The sequence below is a fragment of the Pezoporus wallicus genome, unplaced genomic scaffold, assembly GCF_028554395.1.
Source record: "Pezoporus wallicus isolate ANWC-B61680 ecotype Strahan unplaced genomic scaffold, APGP_CSIRO_Pwel_v1 contig_8232, whole genome shotgun sequence".
In the NCBI taxonomy this organism is placed as follows: Eukaryota; Metazoa; Chordata; class Aves; order Psittaciformes; family Psittacidae; genus Pezoporus; species Pezoporus wallicus.
Window position 1 is genome coordinate 1,794,959 of NW_026637105.1, and position 19,233 is coordinate 1,814,191.

The window sequence follows — 19,233 nt, forward strand, 5'->3', positions numbered from 1 at the left end:
ATTGAATCAATCCAAAGCTCTTATTGTTAGCAGACACTAATAACTTCCTGACCTATTGAAGATACTTCTTTTCTGAAGAAACATGACCCCTCACCACGGCATTTCTCGTCGAGAGCGGTATCCAGCTGAGACCAGCTCTGCTCAGCTCCTGCTGGAGTGCTTTCAAACACATCCTGATGGGACTGGTGGCTATAACTGGGTGGGAAATTGTTTTGAAGCCCTCAAAAATGCTCAAGATTTCAAAATTTTTCCCGCTCCGCATGGGGATGAATCCAGAATTGTTCAATTTAAGGTTTGTTGTTTTTTTTTTTTTTTTACCCATTAAAAAAAAAAACAACTAAAAACTCATGGAAACCAGCTCCGGAATAGCCAATAACCATCGGTCACAGCGCGGGGACTCCCACCCTCGGACCGCCGCGCTGGTGGCTCTGTTGGCATGAGCCGATTTCTCCTCGCAGGGCGGGACACCCATCCCAGCCCTCATGACCTTCCCTGGTGGAAAATGAATGCAGTGAAACTGATTTCACTGCGTGGCCCAGAGCTGGTCTGCCCCACACAGGAGCCAGAGCAACAAAGAGCGGGGTCATGGCCACCTCCTGCCCTCAGAAGAAAGAGGGGTTTTGCAGCTGCTTGTGTTTTCCAAACCCAATCCTTGTATTTCTGGGCTATGGAAGAGGAGCCTCATTTTCAACAGGCACAAAGCCCGTCTGCTGCTGCCTCCTGAAATCAGCCTCGCTCCAGATGTCTTAGGATGGATCCCGGTAACCGGAGTCACCACCTGCATTTGAGAATGGACACCTTAATAGAAAATAGAGGGGTTCAATGAGAAGAAGTCCCACAGTGGCACAGGCTGCCCCCAGCCATGAGTGCCCCCGGGGGACCCAGTGCCCCCAGGTCCTTCTCTGCCCACAAGGGCTCATTGCAGCCTCATGAGATCACTCTGAGAAGTGCCTGCCTCACTGCAGGACTCATTGCTCCAAGCCTCTCCACATGAAGCAAAGCAGATTAATATGGAAATCCCACATCTCACCTCCAGCAGAGGTGTCCAGGGGAAGCTCCTGCTGTAGGATTTAGCAGGGGGAGCTCCCAGTTGCTCCATGGCCAGCCACCAGCCTAACATTCAGCATGTGCCATGAGATGCACCCTTTGGGACATCACCAGTCAGTTCCAGGGGGTTTCAAGGCCACCTACACCATTCCCCAGAGCACTCACTCCCACCTCTGCTGGCAAAGCCCAATGGAAAGGAAACTCCCTTGGACTTTAGGTGACTTCTTCTTATCTTTATGTTCGTGCTGGTGCCACGTTTGTCCTGGACTTCTCTGTGGAAGGCATGGTTTAGGAGCGCTGTTTTCCCATGCATGGCCACCTGCAATCCCCAAGGCAGAGGGAGAAGCCTTTTCTCTGCCATAGCACCAGAAAGGAAGCCAAATTATCCCCACGTGCACAGAGAATACAGAGTTTCTGGATGAGAACGGACATCTTTCCCCCAAAATCCCAACAGGCCCTGGCCAGCCAGGCTGCTGTCACTTGTGGGGAGGTTCAGTCCCTATTTGTATGATCAAACATGTGCAAAGCTGATGAAAACCTACCATGAAATCCCACTGCACAGCAGTAACAATGAGCAAGTGCTGGCTTCCTAATGCTGAGCGCCCTGCCAAAGAGCTGGCAAGTACAAATCCTGCTGGGCTATGGGGTCCAGATGCTGCTTTTACCATTGCAGACCCTCTCTGTGCAGGTCTGCCCCGACCCAGCCACCTCTCCAAAAGCCTGATCAAGCCCTTTGGTAGAAATGAATGCCCAAAAAACCAGCACCCATCCATGATGGCAACTTCAGTCTGTTCCTATCTGAGCAGAGGACTGGAGCAGGCACTTGGTGTTTGCTGCTTGAGCAGTCCAAACTGGGCACATCAAAAGGATGCTGGGCTCTGCTCCCTGTGCACCACACTCTCTCTGGGCTCTCCTCTCTTTTCATCCTCCCCATTTCTCAGTGGAGGTTCTTTCCCTTGGGAAAGTGCCATGGGAGTGGGGATGCTGAAGCAGGGTCCAGATGTTGGAGACAAGTAGATGAGGTTGTTTTCCATTCTCTGTTCTTGTGCAATAGCTGCAGAGCTGGAGACTTCTTCTCCTTTGCTACTGAACATAGGCGCTGGGATGACAATACGTATTGTCATTTATAAGCATTGTAAGACCTTCATGGGACCTATGTGCATAAATCTTGTGTTTGCTTTAGCATTCTTGTTCTCTCTTGCATCCTTGCAACACAGCTTTTGCCTGTGCTGTGTGCCTGTGAGGCTGAGCTCTGCAGAAACCCAAGTCCTGCTCCCAGGAGCATCAGCCTGTGCTGCTGCCATACTCCTCTCCTCCTGCTCCAAAGGGAGGGCTGTGGGAACTAGCTGCTAATCCAGCATGTCCCAGCCAAGGTCCTGCTGTGGCTGCCAGGTGCCTGAGTGCAGCGCACACAGCGGGCATTGCCGACAGCCGGCAAGGAAAGCCAAGAGCTTCCCTTTATGGCTCTGTATTTCCTGTTCGATTTTTTTATGGGATTTCCTCAGCATTCAGATTTATGAACGTGCCTTCGGAGGCCCAGGAGCCCGGTGCGGGCGCCCTGCTCCTAGGATGGGACGGGAATCGGCTCCCTGGTGCCCAAGGCAGTGGTTGCCCATGCCGGGCACCCCAAGCGCGGGTGCCACCAGCCCGGCCACGCTCCCAGGCACCAGCGGGGATGCGGGGACGGTTCCCAGGTACCACCACAGACATCCAGCCCCCGGCTGCCGAGGGGCTGCCTTGTGCCTGTCCCTGCAGTGAATCTGGCGTCCCCGCCGCAGGGACTTTACGGCTGATGTCGCCGGATTTCCTCCCCCCGCCGGGAGCGCACAATAGCGAGGACAGGACAGGCTGCTCCGCAGACACCCTAATCCCTCGGCGATTGTGCAGGGGTGACAATAGCTCAATGAAGGGCTGCAAGGTTAGCAGGAACGCTAATCCTTACAGGAGAAAAATGTGACAATTATTTAATGCCGCGGCTGGGAGCTTTTGTGCTGCCTTTATTGCGATGTGTTTGTGCTGGGCGATGTCTCATCTAAAGCGCTGCTGAGGACAGAGGCTGCACAGGCTACCTGGGCACTGGCTGATGGCAGGGGATGGACATCTGCGTCTAGAGGCTGCCGCCAGTGCTGCCAGATGCCTGCTCAGCCTGGCTCTGCTTCTGCTCCATCCCTTCGAGCTTTCATCCGAGCAAGGGAGTTTCTGCCATTATCCAATGAAAGCACAAACATGTACCCGGCCAGAGCACACACAGACGGCTCTTGGGAGCAACCGAGGTTTTCATTGTCTGAATTCAATTTCCAGAAAATTGTGTGTCTCTTACAATTCAGAGATGCTGCAGAAGAAACGCAGCTGACGAGCTGCTGCTCACCGAGCGCACATTGCGATGCGGTGAGCTGAGGGAGGGGAGCAGGGATGTGCTCCCATCCAGGTCTAGTAGACCTGTAGAGGTGGGGTATGCAGCACGGGGAGAGGGAGATAGAGGACCCTTGGACAGTGATTCCCAGGGTTGGGATGGGGTTGCTGGAGCGGAGGGTGAGGGGGTTGCCCGTTCCATGCAGAGCGAACCTGCCCTGTGATCCTCACGCCCCGAGGGCAGCTCGGTGTGGTGGGGAGCACCGTCCATGAGAGCCAGCAAGAGCTGCCAGGGGCTGGAGGAGACGTGCGGGTGCGATCGTGTCAGTGCAAAGCCTTGGCTGCTTCCCGCAGGACAGCTCTTCTGGCGTTCGGGAGCCCCTGGGAGGTAGAGGAATGAAACACCCTCGGCGCTGCCAGCCCCGCTTAGGCGCGGAGAGCTGTGACAGCCATCGGGGGATTTCTCTGGCTGCAGGGACCGAGGGAAGGGAAGGGAAGGGAAGGGAAGGAAGGGATAAAGCGCTGAGATCACAGGCGGGATCCCGCCTGCTCGCCCGGAGGCAGGCGCAGCACCGCAGCACGCCCCTCCAACCTGCTCCCGGCGCCGCTGGTGAAAGTGCCGACGCGCTGTCCCCATCTGACCCCGCACACGGCCCCGCCGCACACCGAGAGCCAAAGGCAGCAGGGACACCCAGGTCTGGCGGCGCTGAGACAGCCCGGCTATGGCCAGAGAGACGAGGGGACCCCGCAGTGCTGCCTGGTGGGGCACAATCTCAGTCTGGCCAGAGGCAAACACCCCCCCCCCCCCCCCCCCCCCATGGATGTCCCCTGCAGCCTTCAGAGACTTCAACGAGACCAGAAACCTTCAGCCCATCCCAGCTCCCTTTGGCTGCCTTCGGGGCATCAAACCAGGCTCTCCAGAGAGGAAGGAGCTGGGCACAGCGGGCAGGGTGACCGGACACCGTGTGCAGGGCAGCGGTGTCAGGCCCAGGCTGTCACCCGGTGCTGGCAGCAGGCAGCATCCTCGGTGGGCAAAGAGCCCCCCGGGTCCCCGTGCAGCCCCGTTCACACGTCAGTGTGCATGTGTGTGCCCCTATGTGCGTGTCTAAGTCATCGCGGCTCAGTGGATTTCAGGCACTGCAGGCAGAAAGTACAAATCTGTGTCTGATTAAAACGGCCCTTTGTAATATAACCTATATGAGCCTGCACTTAACACCCATCATCCTGAGGAAAGCCCAGGCTCTCTTCCAGCCAGTTGGGCTGTGTGCCTCCGGGGCAGATCTCCCAGGGATATGAGACTGCCGGGGCAGGAACTTGGATGCGTTTTCTGTGCGGATTCTTCCCCCTTCTAGAGAGGCACAATGGGGCTTTGCATGAGTGATACAAACATGCCAGTTGTACTTAAGGTTGACAAATAATGTAAACCACACAATCTGGTTTGAGGGAAACGACTTCACCACAATTTATTTTAGTGCTTTAAACATCACGCCAAACTCTGTAGTGAATTGCTAAATTAATGCCGGGCTGCCATCTAAATAGACATCTTCAGATCACAAGCATGTTATAGGGGGAATGGTTTCCTTTGAAATGGTTCCCACAGCTTAAAGGCTGTGCAGAGAAAAAATGTGCCCAGGATTCAATCGCTGCCAACATGTGGTGGCCACATTTCTCAGCCGCTATTGGCCAAGATGCGCAGTAAAGCTGAGGAAGCATCATTTGAGGTGGATAGATAAAGCGGTGATTGCAGGGAGACAGGGAATGTCATAAGCAGCTCACTCTGAGGAAAGGGAGAAAGCAAAATAGCCTCAATTCCAAGCTCTTAGCCTGAAAAAAAAGACGTGCCCTGTGCAGGAAGGCATCTGGTTGTCCCCATCACTCACTTTCTCGGCTGCTTGTGATGCAGCAGAGAAGCCCAGTGAAAGCGCAGTGGATGTTTCTTCCACTCTTGGTTTTCCATCGGCATCTTGGCTGATGTAAGCAGCATCACTGCCCTCCCCTGCTCCCCTGGCTGCAGGCAACCAATGGCAATTCCCACCCGCTCCCAGATGTGCCCCACATCTCCTGGGAGAAGAGCCCGTCAGATCCACTTGGCAGGAGATGCCAGAGCTCCTGAGAGCCAGACCTCTGCTGCTGTGGGGAGACTGCACATGAGAATCGCAGGGAACAAGAAGCTGCTTTAACACCTTCCTCATCCCCAGGTCCATTTAAGGGGCAGTTTGGAGAGCTGCGAAGCGCATGCAGGTGTGTTTGAGCAGGGGTTGCAGCACCAGGGAAGGAAATCAGAGGTGACCCAGCCAGGAGAGGGCAAAGAGAGGGCTGGGTACAGGAGGTGCAGGCAGTGCGGTCCCTCCCATGTCCTCACTAGCTGTTCTTCGGGTGCTGGGAGCTCATGGACCAAACCCTCACCCCAAAGCATTGCCTGTGCTGCGTGCAGCTGGCAGGGGGCAATGGGACCACGTCAACAGCCCCCTCCAGCCCAAAGGAGCCGGGGAGGCTGGTGGTGGGCTCTCACACCGTGTGTGTGTTTCACATATGTACTTCAAACGCTGGAGATACCCTGGCATCCAGCGGCCAGGCTCTAGCAAGCACCCTGTAGACAAAGAACAAGAAGACAAAGGAGAGGGAAGGGAGCTGTCACTTGGCCACTGTTCCCACCCCAGCAAGTCGGGTTTTGTTTCCCCATCACCAGCCCGAAATCCATCTTCCATGCTTTCGTGGCTCAGTCGCTCTTTCCCCTTATGGTTTCCTTCAGCTGAGCTGGAGGAAGAATAAAGAAATGTCTCTCCAGGCCCCAGCCTCTTACAAGGCTCATAAATATGTCTCTGCTTAAGAACTCAAGGATTAATTAACTCATGAGTATCTCCTAACCCAAGTTCTGGGAAAGAGCACCCTCCCGTGCAGGAGGCAGCACGGCTGCAGGAGGCTTCCCCATGGCATCTCCCCTGCCTACAGGCTCCTGACTGGGATGGACCCGGGGCTGGGCAGCACCCAGCAAACAGGACCCCAGCTCCTCACCACCATCACACCGTGCCAGGCCCCCGGTACCACGGAACACCCGGGTGGCCATCAGCATTGGGCTCCCAGGCCTTGCTGCCGTGTTGCTTTTACAGTGTTTTCAATTAGGTGCTTGACAATGCCCAGGCTTGGTGGTCCACCATAAATTCTGAGGGCTGACAGTGCCAGGGGAAAGTTTGGACCGAGGGGGCTGGTGTCTCGAGGCGCATCTCGGGGTCTGGCTTTCAAGACACACCAGCGCCTTCCCTCCCGCATGACCCAGACCCAACCCCAAGCCACTTTGGAGCCCTTCGCCAGGGTGGCTGCCCCAGGGCCACCGGGTCTGCTGACAGCTCCCTTCTCAGCCGCACAGCCCGTCCTGCCTTGGGAGGTTCGAGCTGTGTTGGTGGGTGCCCCTTGTCCCAGGAGGCAGGCACACTCCCTGCATTGCTCCATCCCTGGCAGTGTTCAAGGCCAGGTTGAACAGATTCTTGAGCAACGTGGTCTAGTGTGAAGCATCCCTGCCCATGGCAGGGGGGTGGAACTGGATGATCTGGAGGTCTTTTCCAACCCAAAGCATTCTGTGATTCTATGATTGACCCTGCCCTGTGCCTGGTCTGCAGGGGGCTGTGCCCTGGGCAGGCATGGAGCAAAGCAGACCATGGGTGCTGTTGCTGGAGGGTGTGCAGGAACGTGTCCTTCACTTACAGCTCCTCTCATCGCTCACTTGGGCTGCCTGTGGCACCTACAGCCCTCTGCAGCTGCGGGTCAGCAGCATGGCCCCAGGAGCCCCATGTCCAGGCACCTTTGCCAGGGTATCGTGGCCCTCTCTGAGGCTCAGCCATGGCCAGCGCAGCCCCTGGGGATGCAGGGTGTCTCCAGCAGCCGTCTGGTCCTTGGCACAGCGTGTCGGCTCAGTAATCGCCGGTCTCCGAAGAGCAGGAGCTGCCAGGAGCCACTCCTTCCTCAGTGGGTCTGTGCAGAGCTGGGTACGAAACAAACAACTTTTGCAACATGTTTTGTTTTCCGTCATTACATTAAAAAAAGTAAATAAATTAAAGCCATTTTGCTGCCGTTTCTCCATGTCAAGTGTAACCTGAGCGCTGCTCGCAGGGGAGGCAGTGCACGGCTCTGCCGGCGCTCAGCAGCACAGGAGGGATGGCTTGGGACAATCCGTGTCGGACCTGCCCTGCTCATTCCCAGGGGGGATGTCCTCATCCTGAGTGTCAGGCTTGGAAGGGCTGGTGCTGATGTGCAGGGGCTGCACTGAGACTGTCCCTGACACATCACTGCAGCTAAGGAGGATGCACCAGCACCTTCCCTTCTAAACGACTCGCTCCTGGGCTCTCTCCTCCCTCTGCTCCTGCACTGCTTCCCATCTTCTTCATCACATCCACAGGGATGTCACGGGAAGGAGCGAGCTGCGTGCGTCCATCCCGGGCTGCTGCACGTCGCACGGGGCTGCATGGATGGAGCATCAGCCAGCAGAGCCTCCAGCTCCTGAAGAGCTGTTTCCAGCAATGAAATGGTCTCCTTCAGGAAGGTTTTTGCCCTGTCCTCAGTGTGGCTGAAGGAGAGGCCCTGGGCACAGCTCCCTCCTAGTCCCCATCCCCATTCCCCAGGGCTGAAAGCATCTCAGAGGGCCACACTCACCCCTTCCCGAGGGCAAACAGACTTGGCGCAGTTGGCTGCAGATCCCCATCACCTTTCCAGTTCCTTGGCACTCCCACCCTGGCCAGCCCCCAGACATGCAGGAGGACACCTTGTCCCACACCGGCTCCTCTGGGCTCACCCTGCGGGGCTTTATGGGCGCTGCCATGGGCAGAGCCTGCCCGAGCTGCAGCGCAGGGCGGTGCACTCCAGATCCCCTTGCGGATGCAGGGCAGGGAGGGGACCGGTTGCGCTGGGAGCATCATGCAGAGGCCTGGATTTTCTCCTCTCCATGAAGGCAGCTGTCTGCACCCGGGACAGACCTTGATTACAATTGGCATCGCAGACAAAGCGCTCACTGATGTCATGTGAAGTGGAACTTGGCCCTTGGTGCGAGAGGACTTGGTGCTGCTTCCAGCTGGCCTCCTCGCTGCTTCTCGCACTGTCTTTGGGACATAATTAATTTGCTCTGTTGGAGGGGTAGTTTCCAGCTAAGCAGGGATCCTCTGGGTTTACCAGTCGGTGAAAGTGGTTTCCAAAGCAGAGGCCACCCTTTCTTCTCAAGAGCTGGCTTGAAGAGGCAGCAGCAGCACCCCAGGGTTCCTGCCCATCACCACGCCATGCTGCTTTTTTGGATGAGCCCAACTGTTTAGCGTTATCAGGTAGCTCTAGATACAAGGTGAATTCCCTGCAGCACTATGGCACCTTCACTCTATGTCTGCCATGTGGGCTGGTTGGCATCAGAGAAGCCACTAAGTCTGGGACCTTACCATCACAGACTGACACCAGCTGCCTGGTGCCACTTGGGCTTCTCCTTCCTTCACAAACCTTCATGCCCCTTGCTCAGATGCTCACAGCCAGGCCCTGTGTGTGCTTCCATCGGGTTCTGGTCTAAGCTGGAGAAGAAGAGGAAACATTTCAGCAAACTGCTTTACCAGAAAACATTCAAGTGCCTTTTTCAATAACAACATCCAAATGAAAACAATGTGGGCTTCAAAGTCCGTCCTCGGGATGCTTTGTGGTTCACGGGCTTTTTGACAGCAATACTCCTTTCCATCCCATGGGATGCACCCAGAAGCACCAGCCCCTTCCCGTGGTACCCATGGTGTCACTTGGCCACCCCACGGAGCTGAGGTCCAGGGACTGTGCTGGCAGGGCTGCGTTGGGATGCCTGGAACTCTGTCCCTGCACAAACTGGCCATTCAGCAGCTCCCTCTCTCCTGCCCTTTGCCAGTAATGCAGGCGAGAGCCCTGACGATCGGCGTGGCCGTGGCTAAAGGCAGTCTCCCGTTACTGAAACGTAAATGTTGATGTTTGAGGAGAGGAGATGCTGATGGAAACGGAGCCGGCCCTGTTTGTTTGTCAAAGCAGCTATTTTAAACAAGTTCTGTTCACACAGCTTGCAGTTCGGAAGGAAGTTTTCCCAGCCATAATATCCTAGCTCAGCGCTGAGCAGACAATGGTTCAGCAGTTGCCTGGGATTAGCCTGGTGAAGTCACCCTGGGAAGGGCATCTGGGAAAGGGCAGCAGTGCATTTAGTGCTGGGGAGGCTGGGGGAGGTCAGGAGATGCTTGGGAACCCGGGATGCACACACGGCTCAGAGCAGGGTACCAAGCAGCCCTTGGCCGGGCTGAGCACTTCAGGACATCCTTGCCCATGCACTCAGCATCTCTGCTTTTGTCCCCAAGGACAATGGTTAAATGCAGAATATCCTTCTGTTACAAGACTTCCCAAAGCAATAAGCCTGAGAACGGGGTGCCTAGTCACCAGCAATGCCAGCGGTGGCTCTGCCCTTCGGCAGGGCTGTGGCTCACGGTGGTGCCATGATTCAGTGGTGGCCTTGGCAGGGCTACGGTAACGGTTGGACTTGGTGATCTTCAGGGACTTTGCCAACCTGGTTGATTCTGTGGTCTATGGGGAGAGGCGTCCCCAAGCCCCGGGGGGGCCAGGAGAGCCTCTCGGAGCCCCACACTGCCCACGCCTGGGGGCGTCACGGCCGCTGCTCCATGGGGCTTTACTTGGGGAAAGCAGACAGGGCTCTTGGAGGGTGGCGGAGGCGGCGGTGCCAATTCCTTTATTCATTACAGCCTCGTATACAAATAAAATCTTTACAAGCTTGCCTTGAGCTTTTCAAAATGCCGTTCAGGACGTGCCGTTTGCGTTGTCTGCCTTCGGCTCCCTTGCACCACGGCTGGGCTCGGGGCACTGAAACATCGCTTCCACGTAAAACCCCAATGAGTTGATTTGATTTGCTGGGGCAGGGCGAGGGAAGCACTTACCAAGCAGCTTCCTTGGCTCAGATGTGACACCCAGCTGCCCAGTGATGGGGACATCTCACCCTAGGTCCCCTTGTGAGCACCACGGGGGTCTCATGGGATGCCTTTGGGGGTGCTGCACCCAGCCACAGGGTGACCTGGCCTCTCTCCTGCTCACTTCTGCCCACAGCAGGGTTTCAAGCACATCTTTGGCTTGGGTCTTGTCAGCTCCCCGTTGCGGGGGTCCTCAGCCCCCCAAGACATCCCCACCGGTCACAGCTTAGTCCCCCTTAGTTTTAGAGCCTCCTGCCACCTCACATGCTTCCACTTGGGACGTCCTGCCTGCGATGCCACAAACATCAGAAGAAGATGCAAGAGATTAAAGCAAATAAATCTCTGCCGTCCCCTTGGTCGCTCTGCGAATGCCAAGGCGTGAAAGCTCTGACTCCGGAGGTGCACATGGAAACTCTCCACCAAGGGGAATTAATTGCAGGAGCCCTGGCCCGTAGCATGAAGAGTTTTTCATTAGGGGGCTCAGATGAAGCTTTCTGTTTCTTCCTCCTCTCGGTGAATCTCATTGTGATTAAATTAAAGGAATTCTCGTTAAAATGTTAATATCCTTCTAAGACTGTTTGTTGTTTTTCTCAGCTGCCTCTGGTCTCTTTAGAGCCTCTGCTGCCTTTTCCTAACGTTTTCCAGCTCTTCCTCCCTCTTCACGCCACCCTCCCCGCCCCGTTTTTCCGAGGCAAACTGGAAAGTTACAGTTGTGGTTGACTCCTGGCTGCAGGCAGTGAGTCACGCCGAGGATCCCCACTCGCAGCTCGTAAACAGGAGGGATAAACACACGCTCCCACCCGGAGCCTGGGGCTGCCCCCGGGGGGCTTGCAATGGGATGGGGACAGGGATGGGGATAGGGACAGGGATGAGGATGGAGATGGAGATAGGGATAGGGATGGAGATAGGGATGGCAGTTAGGGGCAGGGATGGAGATAAGGATAGGGACGGGGATACGCATAGGGATGGAGATAGGGATGGCAGTTAGGGACAGGGATGGAGATAGGGATAGGGATGGGGATAGGGACAAGGATAAGGATGGAGATGGACATAGGGATAGGGATGGAGATAGGGATAGGGATGGCAGTTAGGGACAGGGATGGAGATAGGGATAGATGGAGATAGGGATAGGGATGGAGATAGGGATGGCAGTTAGGGGCAGGGATGGAGATAAGGATAGGGACGGGGATAGGGATAGGGATGGGGATAGGGATGGAGATAGGGATGGCAGTTAGGGACAGGGATGGAGAGAAGGATAGGGACGGGGATAGGGATAGGGATGGAGATATGGATGGCAGTTAGGGACAGGGATGGAGATAGGGATAGGGATGGGGATAGGGATAGGGATGGGCATAGGGACAGGGATAAGGATGGAGATGGAGATAGGGATAGGGATGGAGATAGGGATAGGGATGGCAGTTAAGGATAGGGATGGAGATAGGGATAGGGATGGAGATAGGGATAGGGATGGCAGTTAAGGATAGGGATGGAGATAGGGATAGGGATGGAGATAGGGATAGGGATGGCAGTTAAGGATAGGGATGGAGATAGGGATAGGGATGGAGGTAGGGATAGGGATGGAGATACGGATGGCAGTTAGGGACAGGGATGGAGATAGGGATAGGGATGGCAGTTAGGGACAGGGATGGCGGATGCTTCCCCACCACCACCCATCCCTCTTCCCAGCACATGGGCAAAACCTGGTTCCTCATGGTCATCACCAAGCTGTGGGCCAGAGGAAAACCTGGGAAAGGAGCTGCTGACCCTGCCAGCTCCAGCTCCAGGCCACAGGCACCATGTGTATGGGGTCCACCCTTGTGGGTGCTTCTCCCATTGCCATGTGTTGTGGCCGTCCCCAACACATGGCCCCTGACGCTGCATGGGGTGAACACACAAGAGGTTTCCAGCAGCAGCACCCAAAACTTACTAAGCAGTTAGTGAAAAGTATAGGAAGGATGTCTTTTTTTTTCCCTAGCAAAGGAGAAAACACTTATTTGTGGGCATTTTCCATTCAGGAGCATCCAACGCAAATGCATTGTTCCTCTTTGAATTCCTAAGCATATGGTATTTTGTGCTGTTAGAGTTTAATATTCTTTTCATTACTGATATCTAATACAGACAAGTCTTGAGGGTTACACAAAACATATGCGAACCTAATTTGTTTTTGCTGTGCCACATGTTTTTACTCCCTGCATCATTCACTTAGCCTTTTTTTTTTCTCTAATCATGTGATCAGCAAAAAACTTAATGCTATTTTTAAGCATAGTAAGAAAGTGAAGAACACATTTCCTGTGACTGCGGAGTAAGAGGAGCGTAGATCCCCCCCTCTGCAAAAACAGCTATGACAGTGCAATGGCAGAATGTGATACTGCTGCTGTCAAATGGCATTTCTTTAGTGGTGCAACTTGTCAAAGCACTGCACTGCTTGTAAGGCCAACTCCTAAGAGGCCTGGGTTGGGAGGCATCTCCTTGAGGGACAGAGATGAGAAAGGGCTTCACAAACGTATGGATCTGTGGCCAGCAAGCCGCCACCTTCCTGCAAGCCATGGGGAACTTGCCTTCTCCCTGGCCTTCATCCTGCTTGGGAGTCTTCCCTACCTATTCCTGTGACGTCTCTCTGGAGAGATGGACATTAATTTAGTCACAGAATCATCCCAGACTGGTTTGGGTTGGAAGGGACCTTAAAGCTCATCCAGTTCCAACTCCCTGCCATGTGCAAGGACACCTTCCACTAGAGCAGCTTGCTCCAAGCCCCCTCCAGCCTGGCCTTGAATGTTTTCAATAAATGATTATTGAATACATCATCTTTAATGCTCCTTTTTCTCCTTAAATTATCCAGGTGTCCACATGGGATCCATATTCGTACAGGGGATAAGAAGGATAAATAACCGCTAGTTGTGATCACCACGCCAGCACTGATGAATCTGTGCTTCATTCTCTGCTCTGCAGTTGTGTGCCCAGGCAGCTGCTCAAGTTGGAGTTGAGCTTATGTGGGAATTGTGGAGTCTGGAAATGAGCAGGGAAATCAGGAGAGATTGGGTTGCTGTGTGCAGGGCAGCTCTCTGGGGCTGGAAGGGAAAGCCTATGGAGGTGTTGGCTGTGTGGGCAGGCTTAGGAGATGCTCATTGCCATGCAAAACAGGCATGTAATGCAAATAAATAACCGGTATTAAATCACAACCAGCCTTAGCTGTAAATGGATCTGAAGTCAAAATCCGGGCCTTCTAACCCTTGCTTGCTGGAGATCAGCAGGAAAGGGAAGGGCACTGACCCGATCCCCATTCAGGTGCTCAAGCCTCCTCGGCACCACAACTGGTGTTCATTGCCCTGCTCCTTGCAGGTGGTGGAGGAGAAGCGCGCTGCTCGGTTGGGTCAGGGAAACCTGAGCCCTGGCAGCTCCTCGTGCTTCAGACAACCCCGAACGCAGGAAATCCTGGTGCTGCCACATGCTGCATTCTCCATTCGCACACATGTGCCTTATTAGCAGTGTCAGAAGCCTCCAGCTTGTGGGTGACTGCTAACCATAACCGCCAGCATTAACCTCCTGCTTGGGGGTCATTTGCAACAACCCACAGAAATGCCTCAGAATTGGGCCACGTTGAAAGAAGCTGGTGGGTTCCTGAAAGAAAATATTAAAAAAGAGCTGTATTATTTATTTATTTGGGCCTTTGAGAATTCTGGAGAGCAGTAATAAAAATACTGGGGACATCTGGAGTCTTCCAGGCCAGGAATCCCAGGGTGGCAACGGCATAGGACAGCTCCATTCATGGGCTGAAATCACAGTTGCTGGGCTCCTTGTGCTTTGGTGCTTGCCTACCCTCTGACAGCCAAGTGATGTGGTATCAAAACCACCCATGCATCCATCCATCCATCCATCCATGCATCCATCCATCCATGCATCCCAGGATAAGCCTGGCCACAAGCTATGATCAACCCAATCACTGCAGAGGGTGCCAAGCATATAGGTTATCATAGAATCATAGAATCCCAGACTGGTTTGGGTTGGAAGGAACCTTAAAGCTCATCCAGCTTCAACCCCTGCCACAGGCAGGGACACCTTCCACTAGAGCAGCTTGCTCCAAGCCCCTGTGTCCAACCTGACCAGGGATGGGGCAGCCACAGCTTCTCTGGGCACCCTGTGCCAGGACCTTTGGAGGAATCTTAAGAAATTAGGGAGGAATTTTAACTATTGAAAGGAGAAATTAAAAGTTTTAGAAAGAGAAATTGCCTCCTAAATTACAACAGCACAGCACTGCATGGCACAACGGAGGGGGAAAGCAGCAGCATTCCCAACACATATGCATCGATTCCCTCCAGCAGGAGAGCTCTAGAAACTGAAGTCAGGTGTCCCCATGGACCCCCAGCTTGCAGAGCAAGGCAGGGGCCAGGTTTGCTGCGTGCTGAGCAGAGAGGTTGGATGCCATGTGAACCACGGGGTGCTGCACCACACATCTGGGTCAGATCCTCCCAGCATAAATAATCCATTGTGCTCCGGAGCCTGAGTCAGCCGAGCAGCTGGGTTCTCCTGCAGGTCATGACTCAGTTGGCCAAGATGCTGGATCCGTGTCATGGAGTACATCAAACCTGAGCCTCTTTGTTACGGGCAGGGCCCGGCCTTCAAAGGGTTAAGGGTAATTTGAATGATTCCCTTTGTTTAGATTCATTTCAGGTTTCGTGATTTCTGTTATTACTGCCCAAAATCACTTGCAGGCGCTCGAGGTGGGGGCTGGAGGGAAGGAGAGCTCTAACAGATGTGAGCTAATTGGAAGCACAGCAGCAGCACCAGCAAGTGCTGCACGGCGCTTTGGGGGCCGAGTGATGCCTCAAAGGCTTCGTCACACCCTCTTTGTGCACCGCACTGGCTGTGGGGAGAGACTGGGAGCGAGAGGATGGGTTAGGGTGGATGGAGGATGCTAAACAGCATCTTCAGTGCATGTAGAAGCTCTGCTCGTCCCGGGTCACCATCACCCAGGGTGAGAGCACCAGGGGATGCCCAGCTCCCAGCATCCCAGCTCAGCTTTGAAGCTGGATCATTCTGATTTCCATTCAGGTGGCAAATCTGGCTGAGCAAAGGCAAATGTGCTAATTGCTGCAGAAAGCAGACTGCTCTGACTGCAGAGGCTGCCTGGGATGTGGGTAAGGAATGGATGCAGAGGTCTCCTCACCAGTGCTTCACCGATGAGCCATGCGCTGCTGAACATGGACACCCCCAGCACGGCTGCCGTGGGATAGGATGGGCATGATGGAATGGGGTGGAACGGGATGGGACTGCAGGCATGCCCAGCGGGCAGTGTGTCTCCAGCTTAAGTCATTGATTCTAGCACAGCAGGGCACAAAAGCATTTTACAGAAGGAATCGGGGATAGGCACAAACCCTCTTCTGCCCCTCTCCTGCAGAGCTGGCATCTGCAGCAAGGGTGGCACCTCTCTGTCCCACCCTCCTGTTCGCAGTGCCCCTTAGTGTCATTCTGAGCCTGTTCACCCCTGTCCCCCACTCCAGCTCCCCGGGATGGGGCTGGTCCTGCGTGGTATCATCAACTTGCAGGGCAGCCAGTCTGCCTTTCACTGGGAGCTAGGGCAGCAGCTCTAGAGTCTGATATCTAATAGCCAGTATCTAATATTTAATATCTAATATCTAATTAGATAATAGGAAAAAAACCTTCCCTGTGAGGGTGCTGAGGCGCTGGCACAGGGTGCCCAGAGAAGCTGTGGCTGCCCCATCCCTGGTCAGGTTGGACACAGGGGCTTGGGGCAAGCTGCTCCAGTGGAAGGTGTCCCTGCCCATGGCAGGGGGTGGAACTGGATGAGCTTTAAGGTCTTTCCCAACCTAAAAACCATTCCATGACTCTACGATAGCACCCTCAGAACGGATCCCATCGTGCTGGATGCTGGTGCTGCTGAGAGCAGGAATGCCCCCAACCTGCCCCAAACCTGCTCCTCGCGCCGCAAGAGGGGTGAGAACCTAAGGAGGCCACACAATAAAAATCCAAAGCATCCCAATCCAATAACGAGCTGAGGCTGCAGGTGCTAATGAGATTGTGCCTTGTCCCTTGTTCCCCTGCCTGCATCTGTCAAGGAGCTTTCTCTGCCCCGCCATGGCAACATTTGCTTCCATTCAAGAATCCCTGCACAGCACCAGAGGGCAGATTCACCCGGGGTGGGATTTGCCGCATTCAGCCAGCCGCTAGACAGCCTGTCTCTCACCGGGGATTACGCTTCGGGAAGCTCTCAGGCTGCTTGGCACAGGGAAACGGGGGAGCCGCTGTGTGAATGCCAGGAACGTGGTTCAATTAACTTTTCTCACTCTCCCTTTGGGCCGGGCGCAGATTGAGTCTGCGGGGTTCACCCCCCAGGCAGGTGACAGGGCTCGGGATTCATTAAGGAGCTGACATTCCTCCCGGGAAAGCTGCCTGGTGCTGGGAGCTGGTGGTTCCCAGCGCTGCCCACAGGGTCCCAAACCCCCTGCCTGCCTTGGGGCACCTCACTCCTCACCCTCGGTGGCTGTAGCATCCATCACCAAACCCATCGACGTGGCTGGAGAAGCCGGACACGCTCCAGGCCAAAGGGAGCCTGCTTGTCCCAGGCTTCCATCACCAGCTGGGTGCAACTGCTCACTGGGACCCTGGAGAAGAATCCCAGTAGGGATCCCCTGGCTCCCCCAAGCCTATGGCTTGTCCATGACATGTCCAAAGCTGTTCCTTGCTTGCTTGCAGCTGAGGCACTGTCCTGCCCAGCCTCTGTCCTTTCTGTCCGGACCTGCTGGTCCTTGGGGACTGCCAGAACCCCATTAAATGCCAAGGGAGGACTCATTACCTCATTAAATACTGAGGGAAGACTGAAGACCAAAGGTGAGCCTGGATCCAGGGTTGAAGCCACCCCATTTGCTCCTGTGTGAGCAGTGCCTGGTTGCAATTGACTGCAGGGCTTCAATGCCCTGATGAATCCATCCTTGGGTACCTCCAGAGCATCCTGCCTTCTCTTTGGCTGGAGCACGAGAAGCTTTCTCTGCACCATCAGGACAGAATTCCTGCAGTCCATCATTCTCAGTTGTTCCTGCTAATTGGCCTTGTACCAATAGGACACAGCTTTTACTGCGTGTTGGAAGCAAGCCCTCAGCTCATCCATCATATCCCTCCTTAGCAGCTGTGCTTGGGGAGGGTGTCTGCAGGCAAAAGGCATCTACAGCAATGACCAAGCCTCTGTGCTGTCCAGCAAAGGATGCTCCAGGGGTATCCTTACCCAACTCACCCACTTGTCCCCCTGGCATCACTGCAGCAGCACATAGAGCCCATAGTGGGTCCAGTCCAGTGCAAGGGTGCAGCCTCCAAGAAAGGCTAGGAGATAGGAGGGGTAAAGCAAGAGCCTTAGGGTTAAAAACCAGGAGCTGCTGGGTTTGGGGGTGTGTGCACGTATGTGTGCATCTGGCTTGGACCTGAGTGCTTTACTTCTGCAGAGCACAAACAGTGTCTGCCTTCAGCTTGGCCTCATGACTCAGGGTTTGGGATGGGAGATGCTGGGATGTGTTGCAGGCACAGCCCTCTTAGCGGCCAGTATTAATGCGAGCTGGAAGAGAACTTCAGGGCAGCAACAGGGGAGGGAGATGTGTCTGCTCGTGCCCTGTCAGGGAATGTCGTTCTTCCTCTGAAATCCCAGCACCTTCCGCAACCTGGTCCGTTTAACCAGAACCTCTTTGGAAAGCGATCTGGAAATAGAGGGCTGACAGTCCCAAAACATCCTGTTTTGACGTTTTCTGAATGAATCATTTTGATTTTTCCCTCGGAATGACCTCACTGCCTTTTGGTGGTGAAGTGCAACAGATACTCACTGAGAAGTTGTAACCAAAACAAAGCGATTGATTCTTCGCCTCGATGAAATGTTTCAGGCCCCCTCCCTCAAACTGGGCTTTGAGGTTTGAGTTTCTGAAGTATTTCTAAATGTTATAGTTTTGGTCTGATTTCGAGCCAGATTTTGCAATCCCAAGGCGAGCCCGTTGGTCCGGCTGCACATCCCAGACACATCCCGCCTGGACCAGCCCCTTCTGGGGTGGCACTGGGGGAGTTTCTCCCCTCTGGTCCCAGTGGGTGCAGAGCCAAGGGGCAGGCTCACACTGGGGAGCTGTCACCTAACCCACAACGCCAAGCCAGGCAGCCCCACGCTACCTGGCAGCCCGGGGGGTGACAGGGCCATGGGTGACCTGGCTATTAGCACTATTTGACAACTTGTTAGGATTAGAAAGCTCATCATAAAAAGCTCCAAAATGAGCTTTTTGTGTGTGTGTGTGTGTGTGCAAGTTAAGCTTTTCTGCCCCAACCAGGAACAGATGTCTGAACCGGTTGATGAATTGGAAACATCTGAAACAACTTTCCAAGCTGAAGTACAATAAATATACCTTTCATCACAATCCCTGCAAGAGGGGTTTAGAGGCAAAAATCACTGAAGTGTTTAATATGGCCCACGGTGAAGAATCATTATAACAAATGAACCAAATTAAATGAGAATTTCTCCCCATTTCAGTGACTTTGCTTTGACTCCAGGTGACACCTTTTGAGCTCACAGTGGGGCTTTGTCCTGCCCAAATCCCTCCTCATTGGTTTAACACCAATGGTAGGCAAAGGGAGGATGGGGAAGTGCAGAGCCCTGAGGTGCCCAGGGCCTGCCCTGGCTGCATGGGCAGGATCCAGGCACTTCTGCACCAGGGTGGGTGGCTGTTGTCTTTTGGGACATCAGGACCCGCATCTGCAGACTGCACAAAGGGAGGCAGACACCCAGGCCCCTGGCTCCTTTGGAGCCCTTCAACATCTTCATCAACATCTGATGCTTCAGAAGCTGCTGGTGAAGCCTGAGATCTTCACCCACTGCTCCTAACGCCTGCCTCAGCCCCTG